The sequence below is a fragment of the Chiloscyllium plagiosum genome, unplaced genomic scaffold (genome assembly GCF_037043375.1).
Source record: "Chiloscyllium plagiosum isolate Xiang-an unplaced genomic scaffold, Cpla_swu_hap1 HiC_scaffold_7, whole genome shotgun sequence".
Classification (NCBI taxonomy): domain Eukaryota; kingdom Metazoa; phylum Chordata; class Chondrichthyes; order Orectolobiformes; family Hemiscylliidae; genus Chiloscyllium; species Chiloscyllium plagiosum.
In genome coordinates, this window is record NW_028270145.1 from 105,738,818 (window position 1) to 105,761,000 (window position 22,183).

General features: G+C 42.4%; 1 protein-coding gene across 6 annotated transcripts in view; it reads right to left on the minus strand.

The window, feature by feature from the left end:
• Positions 1-22,183, minus strand: part of bin1a (bridging integrator 1a) — a 161,623-nt gene that overhangs the window by 97,944 nt on the left and 41,496 nt on the right. The gene's annotated exons all lie outside the window — the stretch shown is intronic.

Sequence of the window (22,183 nt, forward strand, 5' to 3'; positions counted from 1 at the left end):
CAATAATATCAGAGTTCATTAGATTGTAGTAGTCACTCCATTTTCTTGTCAGCCCCCCCAATAATCTTAACAGCTGTGATCAAATATTAGGTTGTAAGTTTGCTCACTGAGCTGGAAGATTTGTTCTCAGAAGTTTCGTCACCATGCTAAATAACATGGTCAGTGAGCCTCTGTTGAAGCACTGGCATCCTGTCCCACTTGCTATGTGCGTATCTTCGTCTGTTGTGGTGGGTGATATCACTTCCAGTTCTTTTTCTGAGGGGTTGGGTCCAAATTGATGGGCCTGTTGGAGCTACAGTTTGAATGTCAGGCCTCTAGGAATTTCCATGGGTGTCTTTGTTTAGCCTGTTCCAGGATGAATGTATTGTCCCAGTCGAACTGGTGCCCCTCGTTGTCGAAGGATACTAATGATAGTTGGTCATGTCTTTTGGTGCTTGTATATCCTGGTGGCTAGTCTCCTGCCAGCCTGTCTGATGGTAAAAACAAGGACTGCAGATGCTGGAAACCAGAGTTCTTTAAACCAGCAGAGTTCGGAACCGAACAGGACAAACAGTACAGACTACAGATTCAAGAACACCAGCAATGGTTCTCCTTCAAGATCCTTCACTCCACACTCGCAGCAATGTGCCTGCACCTAACCTCTCTACAGTCAGCCCTGCCTCAGCTGAGGGCCACACATACTCAGAATTGCAAAGGACCCCTTCTGTACTACATTCTCAGGAGAATTCATATTTTACTCTATTCCTGAAGGGCTTTTGCCCAAAACGTCGATTTTCCTACTCCTTAGATGCTGCCTGACCTGCTGTGCTTTTCCAGCACCACTCTAGAGTCTGTCCGATGTACTGTTTGTTGCAATCCTTGCAGGGTATTTGGTATATGATATCCCTAGAGGCCTGGCAGTGAAACCGGAACTCCATCAACAAACATCAATTTTGGACCCCATTTACCAACCTCTCAGAAAAAGAACCGGGAGTGATAACACCGACCACAACAGACCAAGACAGATAGAAAGCAGGACAGTTACCAGCACTTCAACTGAGGCTCACTGATGTTACGAGCATGGGGATGAGAACAAATCTTCCAGCTCAGTGAGCAAATTTACAAGTAGAGGGTGTAGTGCTGGAAAAGCACAGCCAGTCAGGCAGAATGCAAGCAGTAGGAGAATAGACGTTGAACATAAGCTCTTCATCAGGTAAGCAACTCTGAACCACAACCTGAGCAAAAATCTTCACAAAAAACAGTGACGGGAAATTTAAGTCCAACTTGGCCTCCGCTGCTCTCTAGCAAAGACTAAAATGACCTTCAGCACAAATTCATTACCAGCTGAAATGGACATCTGATGTTGAAACTGGGCCTTCATTGTATATTTTCCCATGACAGGATATGTCTCAGCATCTACAATGTCAAGTCACCTCAGAATTGTAGATTGTAAGACTCAGGATGAGAACTTTGGCCTATCTGCCCATCACATTCACTCTGCCATTCAGTTAGATCATAGATAACCTGATAATCTCCAACTACTTTCCTGCCCTTTGTTTAACTTTTAACTTCTTTACTGATTAAAAGTCTGCTTCTCTCAGTCACGAATATACTCAATTACCCAAGCCTTAACAGCCTTCTGCAGTAAAGAATTCTGAGATTCACAACCCTCAACCAAAAGGCCTTAAATGAGCAGCTCCTTAACCAAACTATGCCTGCTGGTCCTAGACTCAAAGAGAAACAGCCTTTCCACATTTACCCTGTCAAGCCTCCTCAGAATCTTGCATCTTTCAATACAAATCACCATTCATTCTCCTAAACTCCAATAAGTACAAGCCTCAGCTACACAACCTCTCATTAGAAAAGTCCTCCGTACCCAAGATCAATCTAGTGAACCTTCACGAGACTGTCTCCAATGCCAATAGATCTTTCCTTAGATCAGGAAAACAATTGTTCAGTGCCTCAACTGTGGTCTCATACTTCAACAGGAGCAACTCATTCTTCAAAATAGTCCCAATCTTTTCAACTATTCGCCATATTCCATAAATGTGTTCCCAACAGGAGAACGTGTAAACATACATGTGAACATTATAAATACTTCATAATTTCATAACTACTTGGAGCTGGAAAGCCTAAGTGACCGAAATGACGATATACAGAGGAACCACGATTATCTGAACGAGATGGGCAGGCACTATTTTGTTTGTATAATTGATTATTCGGTTAATTGATTTCCTCTGGGGCTCGGAGTTTTCTGTGAAGTCTGCTCCCCGCTCATGAGACTAGGCAGCAGCACACTGTGCGCGAGCCCCCACCCCACGCAGCCGGACTGTACCCTAACAGTCAGACTGCTGCTGCCGTTATAGGGTAAATCTCCAAATAATACACACAAACCTTTTCACTTTGACAGGTTTCATCTTTGCCCTGAACAGGTCAAAGTTGGAGAGATTTTCTGGGGAAGGATTGGTGGTGGTGGAAGAAGAGGGGAGAGGAGGGTGTTAAGGGTACACCCCTGTGTAGAACTCCAGGGAAAGTCTGTTTTGAAGGGGGGGGGGGGGGGGGAAAAGAGGGAAAGAGGGGGAGAGAGGGAGTGGATTCTGGGAAGATGTTTTCATTGGTAGGAGAGACTAGGACAGAGGTCACAGCCTTGGGTAAAGGGAAGATGGGGGAATAAGGGGAAAGAGAAACTTAAGCCATAGGGTGGAAAATCTATGGAATTTATTGCTACAGAAGGCTGTGGAAGCCAGGTCAATGAATATATTTAAGGTGGAGATGGGTTCCTGAGTATCCAGGGTTGCAGGAAGAAAGCAGGAGAATGGGGTGAAGAAATTTATCAGCCATGATTCAATGGCAGAGCTGAGAATGTGTATGGGGTATAAGCAGGCAGGTTCAGCTGAGCATGACTCAGATCAGATAAGAACTTACAGTTAACAATAGAGTACTGGAGGCAAGGGTAATGGGTTACCAGTGGAAAAACATTATGTAGAACCATTTAACAAGATGAGGTAGCATTCAATATGTGACGTCTTTTAACAAGGAGAAAAGTATTCATTATGTGAAGCCAGTTAACAAGGTTAAGAACATTCATTTTTTTAACAGCAGATGGCTTAATCTTTACTGTTGATGCTCGCTGATTGTAACAGTCACGTAATCAATATGTTTGTTGCCTTATCTGGATGCTGCATCCTGTAAAATGACTACATAGTTCATTGAGAAACTGCTGTTCCAAAGAGGATTGTGAACTCATGTCCTTGTGCACATGGGGGATTTACCCCCGCACCTCATCTTTCAAAACTCTAGCTTTATACCTGATAGAGTCCTCAAACTTTCCTCATACATTAAGCTTTTCATTTCTGGGACCATTCTCGTGAACCTCCTCTGAACACACTCTACGATCAGTACATCCTTCCTGAGATATGGGGCTCAAAACTGTGCACAATACTCCAAATGTGGTCTGACCAGAATCTCAGGAGTACATCCCTACTTTTATATTCAAGTCCCCTCAATATAAATGCCATTATTGCATTTGTCTTAACTAAGTTTTCCTTGAGAGAATCCTGGAGTAGAACCCCCAAGTCTCTGTGCTTCTGAATTTGGTCTCCATTTAGAAAATAGTCCATTCTTCTATTCTTCTGACTAAAGCGCATGCCCTTACATTTTCCCACAGTCTTCCAACTACCACTTTTATGTCCACTCTGCTAATCTAAATTCTTCTGCGGCCTATCCACTCCACCCTCTCCTCTCTGACCTATCGCCTTCATCCCCTTCCCCACTTACCCATTGTACTCTATGCTACTTTCTCCCCACCTCACCCTCCTCTAGCTTATCTCTCCACGCTTCAGGCTCACTGCCTTTATTCCTGAAGTGCTTTTGCCCGAAACATCGATTTCGAAGCTCCTTGGATGCTGCCTGAACTGCTGTGCTCTTCCAGCACCACTAATCCAGAATCTGGTTTCCAGCATCTGCAGTCATTGTTTTTATTATTTTTAGTAGCCAACCAAGGCTTTTAACAACTGAAGTGTGACTCACCTTCCAAGGCATTTTACCCCAATACAGTCAAATCACTTAAAAACATTTTCTCAAATCAGCATAGTACAGGTGAACTATCTCCAAACCTTTCCAATTCAGACATTTCCCTCCTTGGGTAATAATTCTGACAGGCCTGGTAGTTAGTCCATTTGGACGGAAATTCACAAACAAGTCAGCAAGGTGAACACATTTATAATTAGATTAGATTAGATTACATTACAGTGTGGAAACAGGCCCTTCGGCCCAACAAGTCCACACCGACCTGCCGAAGCGCAACCCACCCATACCCCTACATTTACCCCTTACCTAACACTACGGGCAATTTAGCATGGCCAATTCACCTGACCTGCACATCTTTTGGATCGTGGGAGGAAACTGGAGCACCCGGAGGAAACCCACACAAACACGGGGAGAACGTGCAAACTCCACAGTCAGTCTGAGGTGGGAATTGAACCCGGGTCTCCGGCGCTGTGAGGCAGCAGTGCTAACCACTGTGCCACCGTGCCGCCCAATGCATACAGAAAATTTGGAAGGTGTGGTGATGGGACATTTCAATGAACTGTGTCGTGTATCTTGGAGATGGGCTTTATTTGGGAGGTTGGCACGACTTGAGATTCTCACTCTGATCATGTGAATGCTGCGAGGAGGTTTACAGAGCAGGATATATAATCGCCTTGCACTTTTCTAATCTGTGCTCAATACATTTTTTTATAAAAATCAATCTGTTCAGACATGTTACTTTTGTGCAGGTGGAACTTGAATTCAGGTCTTCTGGCTCCGAGAAAGGGAGACTACCACTGCACAACAAGAAATCTTCTGCTGCCAGTGGGTGGGTGTGGTCCAAATCAAACAAGTTGCTTTTTCCTCAATGATGTCAAACTTGTGGACATCAAGCTGCACCGTCCAGGAAAGGTATAGACTATACCTGTTCTTCTACTTAATATTTATGTCGCTGAACCGGTTCAGATTCTGATTAAATGGTAAACTCAGGATGTTCATAGTGGGGAACTCAGCGATGGTGTTACTGAATGTCAAGAGTTAATGGGTCGATTCATGCCACACATCGACTTAAGTCAAGGTATCTTCCTGTTGTTTTGCATTCTGATGTGGATTCCATCAGTATCCAAGTCGTTGTGAATGTTGTTGAATGTTGACTTTGCTTCCTTCAGGTATGTGAAGCAGCTAAAGCCAGTCAGGCCTAGGAAACTTCCAGTGATGTTCTGCAGCTGAGACGGCACTAACAATTCCTTGCTTCTTTTCCCCCTCCATCTTTCTTCCCCTTCCCCTTCTCCACCAACCTCCACCCAATTTGCATTGATAAACTTCACTGGAGCTCCTGGATGCGATTCTCACCCAATTGCATACTTGATGTCAAGCAGTCACCTCACTTCAGGATTTTTAGCTCTGGATGGTTGAACCAAGCCCAAAATCAGATTAGGAATCAAGTGGCTATGACAGAATCCAAATAGATTAGTGATTATGTTTTAAAAAAAAAAATTCACTCATGGGACCTAGTCATTGCTGGCCAGCCAGCATTTAAGTGTGACAGATAATATTGTTGATGATCCCCTCATCACTAACAGTTCGGGTAGACAGACAGGGTGCTAGCTGGAAAAGTTGAATTTGTTGTGCTTTTTGTGCAAAGGATATAATTGGGCAACTTTTCATATTGGCATTTGCCTGAGCATTTTAATCGCCCTGGAACACAAGTCCCCTGTATTACTGCCATCGATTAAAAGGCACGTGGATATGTACATGAAGATTACTTCGAAGAATTATAGGGAAAATGCTGAGTGGGAATAATTCAACACTTGGCACACGTTTGACAGGTCTAGCATTTTGCGCTAGAATCTATGACCCATATACATAGAATACACAAACTCATCGCCAGTACATGCACACTACAGATCTCACTTTATGGCTCAGATTGATAAAAACCAGATTTAAGACTGTGCTGATACAATATGCAAAACTGAAAAACAGCACTGTTCAAGATTAAAACAGTTGAACCAGCAATTAGGGAGGTGGTGAGTTTGTTAAAATTCAATTTCTTTCAGACCACTGATGGCATAACCTTTACTCACTCCAAAATTCCCTGTGTTGTTGAAGGTGGTAGCCTAATGGTGTTATTGCGAGACTATTAATCCAGAGAGTAGAGTAAGGGCAGAATGCCAGATGGTGGAATTTAAATTAACTTTAAAAAATCTGATATTAAGGATCTAATGACAACCATGAAACTGTTGACATTTGTTGGAAAAACCCACGCCTTTCATTATTGCCTTTTAGGCAAGGAAACTGCCATCCTTGCTTGGTGTGGCCTAGGTTTGACTCTAGGCCCACAGCAATGCAGCTGTCTTACCTGTCAGGTAAAAACAATGACTGCAGATGCTGGAAACCAGATTCTGGATTAGTGGTGCAGGAAGAGCACAGCAGTTCAGGCAGCATCCGAGGAGCAGTAAAATCAATGTCTTACCTGTCCTCTGGGCAATCAGGGATAGTCAATAAATGCTGGCCTAGACTGTATTATAAAAACCCTAGCCATTGGAGAGAGCACCTGACCACATTTGGGGGATGGGGGGTTAAAAGATTATCTGGCCCTATTTCAAAGACAGGAATGTTCGCCCATTCTCTTTCCAATATTTATCCTCAACCAGCATCAAACATTCAGGTCACTATAAAATTCCTGTTTTACAGGGCTTTACTGCATACAACTTAAAAAGGGCATTTAACAATACTTTCAAGTACAGTAGTCAATCCACTAGCATCTCAAGACATAGCCTGAAAAGGTATTGTGTAATACAATTAGTGTTGTTATATACTGTAGTACAGAAGGGACTCCATTTACATATACAAGTGAAAACAGGCTCAAGGGGAGACCTCCAAACTATACACGTGATTCAGTTTAAAAAAAGATCTGTTTCACACAATCAAAACTTTACATAAAGGTTAGTTTGAGACTGTTAAATCTGCAGCTAGCTGGATTCAGGTCTCTGCAGCAAATCTGTTTTCTCAGTTAGTCAGATCTCTTGTCTTCTGATTATTGAACGTGTCACAAGGGATGACCCTTGGATCTCAGAATTGCAGAAGTGCACCTCTCTGTACAAAAATATAGTGACATAATGAAAATAATAGATTAAGTATGCAGCCTGAGCCACAGAACCCAACTGTGCCCACAGCTCAAGAGCCAGTTGCATTTCAGATAGCAAACAATCTCAGTCTAGTGATTCAATAAAAACACTAGCTAGCTCAGAATGAAACTTTTGAAAATAATCTTTTCATTCTCAACCTTAAAGCACAAGAGTGTTAAGATGACTAGGTAAATTAGACAAATGGCAGAATTTCTTCCCTGAAGCACATTAGTGAACCGGATGAATGTTAACAGCAATTCATAGACACGATTGACAAGACTGCTTTAGTCAGAGGCTCACTGAAGATGTTACCTCGGATGGTGACGAAACGTCTGAAAATGAACCTTCCAGCTCAGTGAGCAAACCTACATCCAGAAGAGTGCTTAAATTAAACTTAATAATGGAATTCAACATTATCTGGCATGTGAGATTTTAAGTCTCAAGATTACTTGTCCAGTATTAGTACCACTATGACACACTTCGTGTTGGACTAACCAACAATCCCAGAGGCCGAATTGCCCATTCAGCAAATTAGGGCATCCTTCGCTCCATCGATGACTAGGAGCGCATTGTGGCGGCCATACAAAGTGGTTGAACAGTTCATCAACTTCACTAACATCTTCCACCCCGCCTCAAGTTCACCTGGACCATCTTAGATACCTGCCTCCCCTTTGAGCTCTCAATCTTGATTTCCAGCAACCGACTCAACACAGACACCTACTACAAACCCACCTTCTCCCTCCCTGCTTCCTGTAAAAATGCTATCGCTCATTCCCAATTCCTGTACCTCTGCCACATCTGCTCCTGGGAGCATCAATTCCACCATAGAACATCCCAGATAGCCTCCTTCAAAGTCCGCAATTTCCCCTCCCACATGATCGACAATGCCTTCCAGCACATCTCATCCATTTCCCTCATCTCTGCCCCCGAATCCCACCAACCTCTGGATACATCGTAGCATCCTCCACTATTTCTGCCTACAAACATCCCCACCACCAGGGATACAGTTCCCTCCCCACCGCTATCTACATTTCAGAGAGACCATTCCCTCAGCAGCTCCTTTTTAGGTCCACGCCACCCACCAAACTACTCTCCACTGCCGGCATCTTCCCCTGCTACTGCAAGTGCAAAACCTGCGCTTACACCTCCCACCTTACCTCTGGCCAAGGCCGCAAAGGATCGTTCAACATTTGACAGACATTTACCTGCACTTCTACACACATCATCTGTGTCTATTTCTCCCAATGTGGTCTTCTCTACACTGGTGAGACAGGACACCAGTGTGTAAAACATTTAAGAGAACAGCTCTGGGATACATGCACAAAACCGCATCACCCTGCAGTCAAACTCTCCCCACCACCCCCCTTCCCACACTCCACTAAGGCCATGCAAGTCCTGAGCTGCCTCCACCATCACTTGATGCCTGGAGGAAGAACATGCTTTCTGCCTTGGGACCCTCTAGCCACACAGGAGGAATGTGGATTTCACCAGTTTCCTCATCTCCACTTCCCCCAAAACAGAAGGCTCACCAGGGGAGGGCAGCAGTTGCCAAAATCATGACACCATGGTGGTTCAGGGCAGGAAAGACTCGTAGGGCCATGGACATAGGGGTTTCTAGTTTAGGGTGGGGGGGGGGGGGGGGGCGGGGGGAAGAGGGGAGATAGGCTGTTCTGTGGCCGAAAACAGGACTCTGGGATGGTACGTTGCCCCTCAGGTGCCTAGGTCAGGGATGTCACCGATTGGCTGCAGAGCATTCTAAAAGGGTGAACGGCCTGTTGTCTTGATGCATATAGACACCAACAATATAAGTAAAAAACAAGATGAGGTCCTGAAAGAAGTCAGGGAGCTAGGAGAGAAGTCAAAGAGGAGGACCTCAAAAGGTAGTGATCTCTGGATTACGACCAGTGCCTCGTGCAAGCCAGCAGAAATGAAAAAATAGGCAGGATGAACACGTGGCTTGAGAAATGGTGTAGGAGGGAGGGATTCAGATTTGTTGGACATTGGGACCGGTTCTGGGGAAGGTGGGACTATTACAAAATGGACGGTCTACATCTTAACCAATCTGGAACCAATGTCCTCAGGGGAGTTTTTGCTACTGCGGATGGGGAGTTTTTAAACTAATGTAGCAGGGAGCTGGGAACCAGAAGGGAAGACAAGTAGACAGTGAGGTGGAAACTGGAGACTGTAAGAATCATGAAGATAGCATAAGGGGAAGAGTCGGGAGAGAGCGAATGAACGCAAAAGCACTGGTGGCCTGAAGTGCATCTACACTAATGCAAGGAGCATAGTGTGTAGATGAACTTAGGGCTTGGATTGATGCCTGAGTGTATGACATTATTGCAATCACAGACACTTGGTTGAAGGAAGGGCATGATTGGAAACTGAATGTTTCAGGATACAGACGCTTTAGACAGGACAGAGAGGGAAGTAAAATAAAAAAAAAGAGGGGGGGCATGGAGTTGCATTGCTGGTCAGAGATGATAGTACAGCTATGCTATAGAAAGACACTATGGAGGGCATGGGTAGTGAAGCATTATGGATGGAGCTGAGAACGAAGGTGCAGTTACATTGTTGAGGCTGTATTACAGGCCTCCCAACAGTGAGCGTGGGGTAGAAGAACAAATATGTAAACAGATTATGAAAAGATGTAGAGGCAACAGGGTAGTGGTGATGGGAGATTTTAATTTTCCCAACATTCACTGGGATACACTTAGCGTCAGAGATCTGGATGGGGTAGAATTTCCAAGCAGCGCCCAGGAGAGTTTTCTAGCACAATGTCAATAGTCTGACGAGGGGAGAGGCCATAGTGGACCTGGTATTGGGGAATGAGCCAGGCCAGGTGGTAGAAGTTGCGGTGGGGGATTTCTTTGGCAACAGTGACCACAGTTCTGTAAGTCTTAGAATACTCTTAGACAAAGATGAGAGTGGTCCTAAGGGAAGAGTACTAAACTGGGCCAAGGCCAGTTATAATCAAAATTAGGCAGGAACTGGGAAATGTGGATCGGACACAGCTATTTGAAGGCAAGTGCACATTTGACATGTGGGATGCTTTCAAAGATAGGTTAAAGGTAGTGCAATAGGCATGTCCCATTGAAGGGAAAGGATAGGAAAGGCAAGATTCTTGAACGGTGGATGACAGGAGAAATTGTACAACTAGCCAAGAGGAAAAGGGAAGCATACATACGGTCGAGGCAGCTAAGAACAGAATAGGCCCTGGAGGAATATCCGAAGAGTAGGACCAGTCTTAAATGAGAAATCAAGCAGGCTAAAAGGGATCATGAAATAGTTTTAGCAAGTAGAATTAAGGAGAATCTCAAAGCATTTTATTCTTATATAAGAAGCAAGCAGATAACTAGATAAAGGATTGGTCCACTAAAGGATAATGAAGGAAGGCAGTGTGTCAAGCCTGAGAGAATGGGTGAGAATCTGAATGATTACTTTGCATCAGTGTTCACTGAGATGAACATGATGAATCTTGAGATCAGAGATAGAAGTTTGATTAGTCTGGATCACGTTGACATAAGTAGGGAAGATGTGTTGGGTAGGCTAGGTTATTAAGGTGGACAAATCCCCAAGACCGGATGGGATCTATCCCAGATTGCTGAGGGAGGCGATAGAGGAAATAGCTGGGGCCCTGACAGAATTCTTTGTGACATCCTTAAATACAGGTGAGGTGGAGGAGGACTGGAAGGTTGCTCATGTTGCCCCCCTGTACAAGGATAGTAGAGATATTCTGGGTAACTACAGACCAGTGAGCCTGACATCGGTGGTGGGGAAGTTGCTGGAGAAGGTACTGAGGGATAGGATCTATTTATATTCAGGAAAGAATGGGCTTATCAGTGATAGACAACATGGTTTGTGCAGGGAAGATTGTGCCTTACCAACTTAGAGTTCTTTGAGGAAGCGACCACGTTGATAGATGAAGGAAGGGCTGTAGATGTCATGCACATGGACCTAAGAAAGGCATTTGATAAGGTTCTGCATGGTAAACTAATAGAGAAAGTGAAGTCACATGGTGCGCAGGGTGTTCTAGCTAGGTGGATAAAAAAACTGATTGAGCAACAGGAGACAGTAGTTGAAGGGAATTTCTTGAAATGGAGAAAGGTGACCAGTGGTGTTCCACAGGGATCAGTGCTGGGGCCACTGTTGTTTGTGATATACATAAATAATCTGGAAAAAGGCACTGTTGGTATGGATCAGCAAGTTTGTAGATGACACAAAGATTGGTGGAGTAGCAGAAAGCAATAAGGGACTGTCAAGGACACAGGCGAATATAGATAGACTCGAGAGTTGGGTGAAAGGTGGCAGATGGAGTTAAATCCAGACAAATGTGAGGTAATGCATTTAAGCAAGTCTAATTCTGGAGCAAATTATACTGTAAAAGGAAGAACTTGGGAAAAGTTGATGGGCAGAGAGATCTGGGAGTGCAGGTCCATTGGACCCTGAAGGTTGCTGCACAGGTGGATAGAGAGTGGTCAAGAAGGCATTTACTATGCTTGCCTTCACTGGATCGGGTATTGAGTACAAGAGCTGGCAGGACACGTTAAAATTGTACAAGACATTGGTTCTGCTGCATTTAGAATACTGTGTACAGTTCTGGTCGCCACATTACCAAAAGGATGTGGACGCTTTAGAGAGGGTGCAGAAAAGGTTTACGAGGATGTTGCCTGGTGCTAGCTATGAAGAAAGGTTGAGTAGGTTAGGTTTGTTTTCATTAGAAAAAAGGAGATTGCGGGGGGACCTGATTGAGGTTTACAAAATCATGAAGGGTATCGACAGGATGGATAGAGATCAGCTTTTTCCCCCAGGGTGAAGGATTCAATAACGAGAGGTCACACTTTCAAGGTGAGAGGTGAAAAGTTAAAAGGGGATACACGGCAAGTACTTCAGTGGGTGGTGGGCATCTGGAACGCATTGCCAGCAAAGTGGTAGAGGCAGGCACGGTAGATTCATTTAAGAGGAGTCTAGACAGATGCACGAGTAGGTGGGGAGCAGAGAAATACAGATGCTTAGGAATTGACCGACAAGTTTGGACAGTACATTTGGATCGACTCAGGCTTGGAGGGCCGAAGGGCCTGTTCCTGGGCTGTAAGTTTTCTTTTTTCTTTGTTCTTATCTCAAATTTGGTAGAGTGTGCAAATTAATAGTTGTGTATCATTCAATGAAGACACTGAATTGGAAAACACTCTCTGCAATGACCTCAGCTACTAGCCAAATGTTGAGATTATTTGAAGAATGTGTATTTTAAGAGTTGCAGCATCTTTGCAGCCAGACATCTATCCATCAGGCCAAAATAATTCCTTCAAACTGTCAGAGAAGGGATTAAGGAATTTGTACATTCAAAATGATTTCACCCCCAAAGTCTGATTCCTCCAATCATCATCTCTGCAGCTGATCTAATTAATTCCAGTAATACTGCCAGTGATCACCAAGTTCAGTCAGAACTGGAATTAGTGACAATTTAGCTAAGAGCATCAACTGCTCATTTCCAAACAGTACTGTCTACTGCAAGGATATGGGCAAAGGAGAGGGAGATAGAAAAATCAGGAAACTTCATGATTTCTGACCCAACTGGAGGGTTAAGCATGGTGGGGAGGAAAGAGTTAAATGTATTTTTCACCATTGCCGGCTAACAGTTGAGAACTAGAAATCATCTTTTTCAATTTACTTTTATGGGCCACAATGTCTTACCTTTGAAAAAGTGGTGAGCTGTCTTCTTGAACTGCTACAATCTAATGAAGCTACTCTAACAATGATATGGTTAGATTGGAGTTTCAAATTTTTATGCATGCCAAATCTTAATGGCTTGTAATTTGAAGTGGACTTGATCACATTATTGTAATGCCTCACTGAGGTAGCATGCTGGAAATCAAGCCGTGCCTTGTCAAAGAAATTTGCAATTTCATACAAGTATACAAAATTCCTCAGTTTACCGGTCTTTTAGGCCCAGGGTGACAAATTACAGACCAGGCTTCTGTACTGATGATTATTTATTACAAATAGATTTTAGCTACAAGAAAACATTTCAACCCCATTGACGCAAGTTACATTCTAACATTTAAACTCCCCTATACAGAAAAGTCATACGTCATAGGCAAAGGGAAAGGCTATGAAGATAATTCAATGTTCCTTGTCTACACAATTCACTATAATGATCCTTTTGGCTTGTCAGGTCCTGTTGCTTCTTAATCATCCTTCTATATGAACTTCCAGTGGTTTGTACAAGGCAAGGGACAACTGGTTCACAACTGAAATCACAGGATCCCTACGGTGCGGAAAGAGGCCACTTAGCCCTTTGAGTCTGCAGTGTCCCCAAAGAGCATCCCCACCCAGTTCCCATTCCTGCTCTTGAGAGCCACTTTATATGCTCCTTTCCTTCTAAAATGCCTGTAGGAACTCTGGCCATCTGTTCCTACAGTTCTGGTTCACTTCCTCTCATGCTCTAATTTTTTTTTCTCTCCTAATTAACTTCCGACCTATAAAGAACAGTAGAAAATGATTAATCAGTTTACCCTTTCATGTCAGTGACCTCAATTCAAAAGTAGATTACTAGTAGTAAATTGTTTTGGGGCAACTTGATCATGAAAATTACAAGTGTAATTTTTTGTATTACCTCAACTTGTGGCGTCCATGCTATAGAGAAATTTATATTTACATTTCAGCCACTTCAAAACACACTATCATGACATTCAGTTCTAGTGGAGCTTGATACTACAGTGAGTCACAAGTTAGAGCAACTCAAAAACTTCCCAAGTACTGAGTGGCAGACACGGTCTACCAAGATCATAGCCTATTGTCTCACTCTTCCCATTACCCAATCCTCACTGAGAAAGCCCAACAGAAGCCAAAAGAGATAGTTTCACTGTGCTCAGGGCTTGGTCATTTAAATATGTGCGGACAGTTACAGCAGACATAAGCTGTAAACTTAACAGGGTTGGCAATGAAGAGATCAGAAGAGAGGAAGGAAGACTGAATGCTAAAAATAGATGCCAAAGTGCACTATCAAAAGAACAGTGACTAGACCAAATACTTGGCAGAGTTCTGGTTTCAATTTTACAGAAAAAGGAATAAAGGCATTAAGAGTAAGGATTTACATGAGTAAAACCTCAGTTCTGGCATCAGCCAAGAGCTCTGTCATCTAGATGTGGCCTGTGGAAATCTTAAAATTATTAAGGGCTTAGTTGATGCTTGTACTTCAGCAGGCAATCTGAAACTAGGGACCACATATATATGGTTAGTAATAAACCCAGTAAAGAGTTTAGGACAGTGGAGTTTGCCATAGGTACATCTAGCAAGCTGTCTAAGCACAAAGAACAGCATAGAAGGATATGACAATATGAGGTTCATATTAAATACAAAACTGGCACAGCCCAACTGGGTTAAATGCTCAGAAGCTACACAATGTATTGGACAACTACTGCACTCTAGCTTTGAACCTATACTGTAGGGAAACTCAAATCAGTCCTCCCAGTAACAGAATTTCAGCTGGCTGAGTGACACCAGCACCTCAGGAGTCCAGAACTATCAAGCAGGAATCTAATTAAAATGGCAAATTAGAATCAGTCCAGCATTCCAACTGCATGCCTAATTACAAGGTTCCACTATCTTCAATTCTGCAACAGCAATCTTTGGTTAATTTATCATACTATCATACCAGGCAGAAGAAAATGGATCATCACTAACTACAAAGACTAGGGAATACAGATTTGGACAAGAGATAAAGGAGGGATGCAAAGTGCAACCTTTTTAAATTGTGTTAATTACTTGGACCTGTTAACTACAGACAACTGAGAAATTATAGGCTACAAATGATTTCAGAAGTAAATTAGATGGGCACACAAAGGGAATAAAGTTACTAGAGGAACAAAGCACAGAAATGGAATTGATCATGTTATTGCTCCTGAACAATTCAAACCTGATGGGCCAAATTGTTTCTTCTGTGCCCCAATGACTCAGGTTCCATCTCAGTCAGATCACGACAGATCTGCATCACTGGATGCCCAAAGCACACTGCATCTGATTAAGAATTTCTGAAGTGCAGTCACAGTTGCATCTAGGAAATACAGCAAATACCTGTTGCACAGCATGTTCACAATCAAAATGAAAATGTATATAACTGTAGAAGCAGGCAGGGAAAGAGTTAAGTTCCGAGCTTTATTGATCAAGGAGATCAGCTGAGCATGACTCAGATCAGCTAAGAACGTGGTTGGTTAACAATAGGGCGCTGGAGGCAAGGGTAATGGATTAACGAGGTGGAAAAGCATTCATTATGTACAGCCATTTAAGAAGGTGAGGTAGCATTCAGTACATAACATCAGTTAACAAGGTGAAAAGTATTCATTATGTGAAGCCAGTTAACATGGTTAAGAACTTTCATTGTCTAAAAGCAGATGGCTTCATCTTTAGTGTTGATGCTCACTGATTGTAAAAGTCACTCAATTAATATGTTGCCTTATCTGGATGCTCCTCCTTATAAAATGACTTTATAGTTCATTGAGAAACTGCTATTCCCAGAGAAGACCGCGAACGCATGTCCCTGTGCACATGGTTGATCATTTTCCCTCTCCAGGGCCCGTAAAACTATACTGTGTCTGAGCATTTTGCCTCGACGGTAGCAGGTGGGCAACCATATTGAGAGATGTTGACAAAGGGATAAATATTGACCAGGATAATGATTTGGGAATGTCATGGGATTTTTACATCCATGGAGATGGGGTCTGTTTAATGTTTCATCCAACAAATGGCAACTCTAATAGTGCATTTATCCTTCAGTACAACAGTATGACCAATTTTGAAACTCCAGTGCAAAAGCCAGAGGCGAGACAAAAAAAATCCAGATCTTTGTCTCATATGCTACCCATGGTAGGCTTATGCGGAAAGTCAGGAGGCATGGGAGAGGGGGAAATTTGGCCAATTGGATAGAAAACTGGCTAACCGGTCGAAGGTTAGCCAGTTTGTGAGGTTGTCCATTTTGGAAAGACATAAGAATGCGGAATACAGGGTTAACGGTAGGGTTCTTAGTGAGGTGGAGGAATAGAGGGATCTTGGGGTCTATGTTCATAGATCTTTGAAAGTTGCCACTCAGGTGGATAGAGCTTGTAAGAAGGCCTATGGTGTATTAGCGTTCATTAGTAGAGGGATTGAATTCAAGAGTTGTGAAGTGATGTTGCAACTGTACAGGACTTTGATTAGGCCACATTTGGAGTACTGTGTGCAGTTCTGGTCGCCTCACTTTAGGAAAGATGTGGAAGCTTTGGAGAGGGTGCAGAGAAGATTTATCAGGATGTTGCCTGGAATGGAGAATAGGTCGTATGAGGATAGGTTGAGTGCGCTAGGCCTTTTCTCGTTGGAACGGCGAAGGATAAGGGGTGACTTGATAGAGGTTTATAAGATGATCAGAGGAATAGATAGAGTAGACAGTCAGAAACTTTTTCCCCGGGTGCAACAGAGTGTTACAAGGGGACATAAATTTAAGGTGAAGGGTGGAAGGTATAGGGCAGATGTCAGGGGTGGGTTCTTTACCCAGAGAGTGGTGGGGGCATGGAATGCGCTGCTTGTGGGAGTGATAGAGTCAGAATCTTTGGTGACCTTTAAGCGGCAATTGGATAGGTACATGGATGGGTGCTTAAGCTAGGACAAATGTTTGGCACAACATCGTGGGCCGAAGGGCCTGTTCTGTGCTGTCGTGTTCTATGTTCTATGTTCTAAGCAACAACTTGTAAGCTCTAGCTCTGGAATCCATTACTGTAGCCGCATTAGAGTTTCCCTAGAAAACAATTATATAAACCAATGGAGTATAAACTATGTTCTCCATGTAGATGGTGGGTAAGCTTTGGAGAATTAGGTGTTAAATTACCAACACAGCATTCCTTACACATCTAACCAGAAGCTGCACTGGAATAGCCACATAAATACTGTGTGGAAATCAATGCCTTGCATGACCTCTTTGTATTATCTAACATTTTTAAAGCATTAAAGTTACAACAGCAGTCACAGACTTACGACCTTGGAGCTCTCCACTATCAGAGTCACTGGTCCAGTTGAAATCACTTGGCAAGTCTTCAAAATCAAAAGTCAATGGACATTATTTTTATAGAGGCTGACTATCAACACCTGGTCATTTCCTTTATAAAGAGTAAAATTTCCTTTAAAAAAACCTATAGAAAACAGCAGCCATTTTGTGCCAGAACAGTCTTATTTGAGTGCCCCTTCTTGGCAAAGAGGAAAAGTTTCAGCCACAGGCAAGGTCTATTGTTAAATGAAGATTCAGACTTCAAATCACATCCCAGTATGATAGGGATGACAGTACATTTGCAGCAGTCGGATATGAGGAGCCGATGATCTAAAGAACAAATCTGATGTTAGCAGAAAATCCTATTCAAAACTACAGGCAGAGCCTTTGAATTAGTCTCCAATTCATCAGAAAATGTAGTCTTGTACCTGGATTCATTTGGAAATAATCGGGCAATATAATTGCTTAAAGACAAACTATTTGATTTCAGAAACATTTGGTTGCCTCTCCCATTATCCACAAGATTAAGCAGTCACTAAAGAAAACAAACACAAGCAAGTTTAGGAAACCAGATCATCCCTCAATAAAACACTGGTCTCAAATTTGAAAATTGCATAAGCTACCTTATCTAAATAGACATTTAGTCGTCAACGGGGTCGTCAACGGGACCGTCAACTAACATCAGATTGGTTCTTTGGATCCTGGGTTCCTCATATCCGACTACTGCAAATGTACTTTATCAGTCACACTGGGATGTGATTTGAAGCTTGAATCTTCATCTTACAGTAGACCTTATCTGTGGCTGAAATAAAAAGAATTCTACTCAGTCACTCAATAATTTACCATTATATTTACAAAGTGAGTTGTTTAACATGGCAATTAGTCATGAGAATGTCCTTCCTTCCTACAGAGCCTGACCTCCCCAACCTAGTGGGAAACCACAGCACACCTGCAATGACAGGAAGTAGAAACAGCATAAAATGACATTAGCCAGACAGCATTTAGAGTATAAATGGCAGAGTGTGTTGGAAGGAATCAGGAGCTTCTCCACACCTCTACACAGTTAAAATTGGTGTGTGACAACAATTTAAAACAAGTGCCTATAACCCAAGAGCAAAACCTGGTTACTGGATTCATAACAAAACACGATTGAGTCTGGTTTTTAAAAAAGGTGCATAACAAAAGCCACTACACCAAGTGAATGAAGGATAACTGAAACGACTTAATACAAGGCAATTTGATGCTGGTTTAAGCGGTGCACTCTGCCAAAAAAAACTTGGAGCTCCACCCTGTCATGGTTGGGCTTCTGTGCTGCATTTGCAGAGTAAGTTCTTTTTTGTTCCTTTATTCTTTTACAGGATGTGGGCATTACTGACAGGGCCAACTTTTGATATCAGTGTTCATTGCCCCTTGAACTGAAGAGACTCCTAGGTCATTTTAAAAGCATGGTTGGGAATCTAGCGTTAGGTATAGATCAGAGCAGGTAAAGATGCCAGATTTACTGCCTTAAAAAGATATTCATAAAAACCAAACATTTTTGACAATGATGGTTGCATAGTCACTACACTTATTCATTGTACGCAAGTTTCACTAATGGTGGAAACGGAATCCATAACATTGGAAAGCATCAGCCTGGGCCTCTATTCCTCGTCCAGTGACATCATAATGCCATCATGTGTCCTTGCTGTGATTCAAGATTTAAAAATGACAGATTCATTCACCAAGAGGGCACACAGCTATCTACATGCTCCTCTGTATCTCAGTGGTCAGCTGCCATTACCCTTAACAACATTGATTACAGAAGCAGTAGGCTCTCATTTACCTTTATCATAGACAAAAAAAAAACAAGCAGATTACTGTGGTTAAAATCCCACTGTGAAAACACTGCAATATCCTGTTGCAACATGAGAAAAAAAATGTACAGGAAAAACATCAGATCAAGGTCAAGAGCTTTCATCTGCAGCCTTGCCTGAAGTCAAAACTACAAGATGTTCATCCCAAAGGGAAATCTTGATTGGGCCCACTTCCACATCCACTGCAGATGCCATTCCCTCCCATTACTTAATTGTATTTAGATTCCTAAAAACAGGATTATCACATCATCTATATAATATCCAAAGATGACAACAGAATCAGAGCTCCAGCCAAATGAGACGCTTTGGTGAGCAGGCAACGAACTTTGATTCTTGTCTGAAAAAAAAAGAGACTATACCCTGGCTTTCAATTGTCCTACTGCAACACCTGATGAACTAGAAGATTCAAAATTGGAAATATTGAATCAATCAGCTCCCACTCTTATACAATTATCACATTTATAGAACGTCCTTCACATCAACATTACTGAAACAAAAACAGTGGTTGCTGGAAAAACTCAGCAGATCAGACAGCATCTGCGAAGAGAAGAGAAATCAAAGTTAACGTTTAGGGTTCAGTGACCCTTCCTCAGAACACTGCTGACATGGTTATGTAAATAAACCAAACAACAAATAGGAAAACTGGAGGGCAGTGACAAACAATAATTTTGCCTCCAAAAAGACTCTTCAGCGTCTTCTAAACTTGGAATATCACGACCAGGGAGCAGCTCGTCAGTAGTATAGAGCCAGGATGTACAACGGTACCCTAAAATGCTCAACGTGGCTTAAGACATTACATTTTGGCAGAAGGAAAGATTACTCCTACCTAAAATAAACTGACTTCAGAAAATAGTTTGGGATGTGCTTAATTACATTTCCTTGCAACTCATTGATACTAAGACACAATCTAATCAAAGATATTGATGTTGTATTGCACTCAGGGCATTCCAAAGCCCTTTATGGCCAATTAAATACTCTAGGATAGTCATAGGAAAAGATGCAACAAGTTTGCCTAGGGCAAGCTTTCAAAAGCATTGATATAATTGGTTTTTAGTAACACGGGCTGAAGAATAAATACAGGATAATAAGTGGTCTCCTTTGAAATAGTGTCCCGTGCAATCCTTTACTTCCACCCCAAACAGCAGACAAGGATCACTGTTCAATTCAGATCAAATGAAACAGCAGTGAGAAAACAGCAGAGCACTCAAGTCACTGAAGAAAGGAAATTTAAAAATGACCAATCTTATTTGTGAACAGCTTCTTTTCAGCAACAGCCTGCAAAGGTCACAGCACAATGCTGGGAATTTCTCAACACTGCAGCTGAAACTCACGAATGGTATTCAGTTCATGCAAAGATGGATACAAACAAAAACAGCCACTAACATGAAATCATGTAATATAGTAATAGGTACTTTTTTGTTGCCATAATCTTCAAATGCATCCTACTTCCTGATTTTTAAATTTAAAATGAGAAGGAAACAAGTTATTTCAAGCAGCATGTCGTGAGGCTCATTACCACAGGACCATAAAATGTCCCAATCAACCAAAAGGGTTTCAGACTGAATACTGGGGCACACGACAATTCTGAAAGCCATATTATAAAGACAGATGGCACAAAAAAAGATATAGGATGACAGCAGGAAAATAAAAAGATACAACCATCTGGGAAAGGGGAGTAGGCTGGCTCTCCTGATCATAAAGGGAAAGGAGAGGAAGCAATATCCAGATCTGTAAGTTAAAAAGACTGCTTAATTGGGCAGTGTTCCCACTTGTGGGAATGAGCAAAACAAAACTTAATTCAGGAGCAACATGTTTACTCAGACAGTGGCAACAATGTGAAACTTGCTACCCAGGAAGCAATTAAAGTAACGGGGCAATTAACTCAAAGGCAAACAGATTGACTCACTATTAGTCACAAATCTAAGGACAGTATAAACAGAGTTACGCCACAGTCCAGTTATAATCTTAGAAGAGTAACAGAGCATGCTTGAAGGGACTGCTGCTCCTAATCATGCACCCCTTCTCTAGTATATACTGTATACCAACTCTTTCCTAGCCACAATCAATCTGAAGAGTCATCACTGGACTCCGAAAACATTAATGCTGTTTTCTCTCCACAAATGCTGCCAGACCTGCTGAGGTTTTTCCAGCAATTTCTGATTTGTTTCTCAAAAGTACATCGTTGGTTCTAAAGTGATTTGAGACATCATAAAAGACATTGATGAAATGCATGTTTTTTTTCCTACTATATTCTGCAAGTTAGTCAAAACAGCTAAGTTTGATGTTAAAACCACAAACTAAACATCATCCTCCAATACCAAAGCTAATGCTCAAAGTAGATATTTCAAATTGCAGCTGAAGCAACATGTTCGCTGTTTCATTTAAGCCAGGGTGCACCAACATGAACATCCAAACCACACCAAGAACAAAACCTCAAATAGCAGAGGCATTTTTTCTTTTTTAAAAAGCTACTGCATCATTTAAATGACTGACCACTCCAGAAATGAAGGGACAATTTATTTTTAAAATCAATATCATCTTTTCCAAAAATTACATTTTCAAATCTCTCCATTGTCTCTACCCTCATCTAAAGCTCCTCTTACTCTAAATTTCCAGTGATCAGATTTTCTCCAGTTACCTCCACGTGAATGTTTCCTGCACCTTCAAACCCAAATTCCTTTATCTTTTGGGCAGCACAGTGGTAAGCACTATTGCCTCACAGCGCCAGAGACCCGGGTTCAATTCCCACCCCAGGCGACTGACTGTGTGGAGTTTGCACATTCTCCCAGTGTCTGCGTGGGTTTCCTCCGGGTGCTCCAGTTTTCTCCCACAAACACAAATGTGCAGATCAGGTGAATTGGCCATGCTAAATTGCCTATGGGTTAGGTGCATTAGTCAGAGGGAAATGGGTCTGGGTGGGTGACTCTTCGGAGGATCAGTGTGGACGTGTTGGGCCAAAGGGCCTGTTTCCACACTGTAGGGAATCTAATCTAATCATTTCAAATTGGAAACAAAGCTAGGTGAAACAACCATAGTTTGAATATATGGAGAAAAGGTCTGGTAAACCACAGGCAGCTTTACTCTTGCTGGTTCTGAACACTAATCCTATTATACACTGAATGAAACCTCAGTGTCATGAAGGACTTTGTATTTTCTCCTGATCAATCGGGAGATATTTAAAT